The sequence below is a fragment of the Priapulus caudatus genome, unplaced genomic scaffold, assembly GCF_000485595.1.
Source record: "Priapulus caudatus unplaced genomic scaffold, Priapulus_caudatus-5.0.1 Scaffold207, whole genome shotgun sequence".
NCBI lineage: Eukaryota > Metazoa > Priapulida > Priapulimorpha > Priapulimorphida > Priapulidae > Priapulus > Priapulus caudatus.
In genome coordinates, this window is record NW_014577268.1 from 18,086 (window position 1) to 21,753 (window position 3,668).

Sequence of the window (3,668 nt, forward strand, 5' to 3'; positions counted from 1 at the left end):
ATTTCCAAAAAAATGAATTTATATCAATTTTGAGATTAAAATGAAAAATTTAAGTGTTCGGGGAGTCGCAGATCATCGGGTTGATAGGAATGCTTGTGGGAATCACCACAGCTCTCGTCGGTACGAAGATGAAACAACAGTTATCAACACAGACTATCTGTCTGTCAGTCTGCCTACCTGTCTGTATGTCTGTCTATCCGTCAATCCGTCAGTGCATCCGTTCTTCCATCGATCCATCCATCCATCCATCCATGTATCCATCCATCCATGTATCCATGTATCTATCCCTCCATCCATCTATCTATTCATCCATCCATCCATCCATTCATCCATACATCCATCTATCTATCCATCTATCCATCCATCTATCCGGACCATCCATCCATTCTCATCCCAGCGGCATCGACCCCCCACCATACCATCCATGCCATCCATGCCAGTTCATGCATCCATCCCCGCCCGCCCATCGCATCCATGCATGTCATCCATTCATCCTGCAGCCATCCATCCATCTTTCGCACCATTGCCAATTTCATCATCCTATGCTATCATACTATCATCTATCTATCTATCTATCCTATCTATGCTATCTTTCTACTCTATCTATCTATCTGATCGCATCCATTCCATCCATCCCATGCATCCATCCATCCATCCATGCCATCGCATGCATCATCCATGCCATCACATCCATCCATCCAAATTCATCCATCCATGCATCCATCCTATGCATCCTTCCATGCGCATCCATGGCATCCATCCATCCAGTCCATCCCATGCATGCCATGCCATCCATCCATCGCCATTCATCCATCCATGCATCCATCGCATTCATCCAATGCGATCCATGCCAATCCATCCATCCATCGCATGAACCAGTCATGCTTGAGCCATCCATCCATCTTTCCAAGGCCATTCAATCCCACCGCACAGCGCAGCGCTTTCATCCATCGCAACGCATGACATCCCTCCTCGCAGCCGCATCCATCCATGCCATCGCAGTCCTATGCCGTCCGTCCGTCCGTCCGTCGCGTCGCGTTCGTCGCATCGCATCATCCATAGCTCGCCATTCATGCCATCGCATCGCATCCATCCATCGCAATCATTCCATACCCAGGGCATCCAATTCCATCCATAGCATGCATGCATTCATGCCATTCCATCTATCCGGACCATCCATCCATTCATGGCATCTATCCATCTATCTATCTATCTATCTATCCATTTATCATCCATCCATTCATCTTATGCCATTCATCTATCTAATTGCACGCCATTCCATCCATGGCATCATGCATTTCCATCTATCGCTTAGCAGTGATCCATCCATGCCCTTGCAGCGATCCATCCATCCCTGCAATACCATCCATCGCATCATCATACCATCCATCCATCCAATTCATTCATCGCATGCATGACCATCCATCCGTCCATCCTCCGTGCACGCCATCATCTCTTGCAGCATCATCCATCCTTGCAGCCATCATGCCATCGCATCAAAGCCATCCATCCATGGCCCCATCCATACCATACCATCCTCCATCCATCCGATCCATGCCATCCATCCATCATCGCATCATCCATCCATGCCATCCATCCATCCATGCCATGCCATCCATCCATCCTTCCATCCATCCATCATCCATCCATCCATCCATCCATCCAATATCATTCACTATGCCATGCATGCCAGTTCATCCATTCTATGCCATTCATCCCAGTCCATCCATCATCGGCATGCATCCATCCATGCCATCCTGCCATCCATCCATGCCATCATGCCATCATGCCATCCATCCATCCAATCGCATGCGCATCCAATCCATCATCCATCCATCCATCCATCCATCCATCCATCCATCCATCATCCATGCCATCGCATTCGCATCATTCCATCCTATGCCATCCATCCATCCATCGCTATCCATACAATGCCATGCCATCCATCCATCCATCCATCCATAGACCATGCCATCCATGTCCATCCCATCCATCCATCCATCCATACCAGCCATCGCATGCGGCATGACCATCCATCGCATGCCCATCGCATCCATTCCATACCATACCATAACCATGCCATCATCCATTCCATGCCATCCATCCATTCCATCCATAAGCCCACTTCCATCATCCGGAGCATACCATCCATCCATCCGNGAGAGAGAGAGAGGTGTCTGCTTGCTGTCTACACAGAAAGAAGGATTTGTTATATTTTACCTACTCGCAAGAACCATTGGTGAAAAACGGAAATTCCCTTCGCCATACGCTCGATCCTGGATTCGAAACGTAAGCCTCGGATGTACGTGCTATGCCTACGTACGGATGAACGTAAATGCCATCAATTTAACGCTAGAGTAGTGTTAGCAATGAACGAGCCCGATGTTTCTCAGGTTGCTATGTAAAATTTTGAAAATGTAGATCGCAGGGGTGGTATTTGAGGCACTTTTGAGTAAATGTACATNACATATCCGTACTGCACGATCATTCGCGGCGCCGTTAATAAAGGAAGCGAAGGAAATCAAATATTTATCCTTACTTCGCGAGTGATTGCTGTCAACGTTGTTGTTGTTGTTGTTGCGCCCGCCGACCCCACAGAAATAACAGCGGCAGCGTACAGCGACAGCCAACTCCGCAAAAATTACATATAATGTTATCCTAGCGGCGCTGCGTCGACCACGCCTCGTTGTCGCAATGCTCCGCCACCAGGGGGCGGCATAACCGTGATTATTAGTCGCCATTGCAGTCGATGCCCAGCAAAAGCTTTTAAACTTTTACCTGCGTCACCGTTACCATGGCAGCGACCCTCGCAGCATGCTTGTGAACGTTACCATGGCTGTGCATCTTACAGCATCATCCTCACTGTTACCATAGCAGCGCATATCACAGCATCCTTGTAACCGTTACCATGGCAGCGCGTATCACAGCATCCTTGTAACCGTTACCATGGCAGCGCGTATCACAGCATCCTTGTAACCGTTACCATGGCAGCGCGTATCGCTAACCGTTGCTATGGTAGCGCCTATCACAGCATGCTTGTAACCGTTACGATAGCAGCGCGTATCGCAGCATGCTTGTGCCCGTTACCATGGTAGCGCGTCTCTGCAGCGTATCGCGGAGTATATAGATGATGAGAGTTAGTGGGGCGCGTAGCGTGCTAACAGCGTTACGGGTCAACCTCTAGCTAATCCGCGCCCTGGGCACCCCCACGCGCACAGCTCGCCACCACACTTCACTCTCCCACTACAGCTATAACCCAGCCGAGTGTTGACATTACGCATAGTAGGCGAGCAATCAACATAAATGCCCCTGAGCGGTAGAGGGAGGAGACGGAGCGACGGAGGGGGAGGGGGAGGGGTGAGATGGGGCAGGGGAGAGAGAGTCCCCACCACCCACACTCCAAACGGCTGCTTCTACTGTAAGTGTTGTATCCAGGCGCGCACACGGAGAAAGAGAGAGGGGGAGGACGTAAAGAAAAAGCTAGAGAGAATGAAAGAGAGCGAGAGCAAGAGCGAGAGAGAGAGCACGAGCGAGAGAAAGAGAGAGAGAGAAAGAGAGAAAGAGCGAGAGAGAGAGAGAGAGAGAGAGAGAGAGAGAGCGCGCGAGAGAGCGAGAGCGAGAGAGCGGGAGCGAGAGCAAGAGCGACAGAGAGAGCGCGAGCGAGAGAG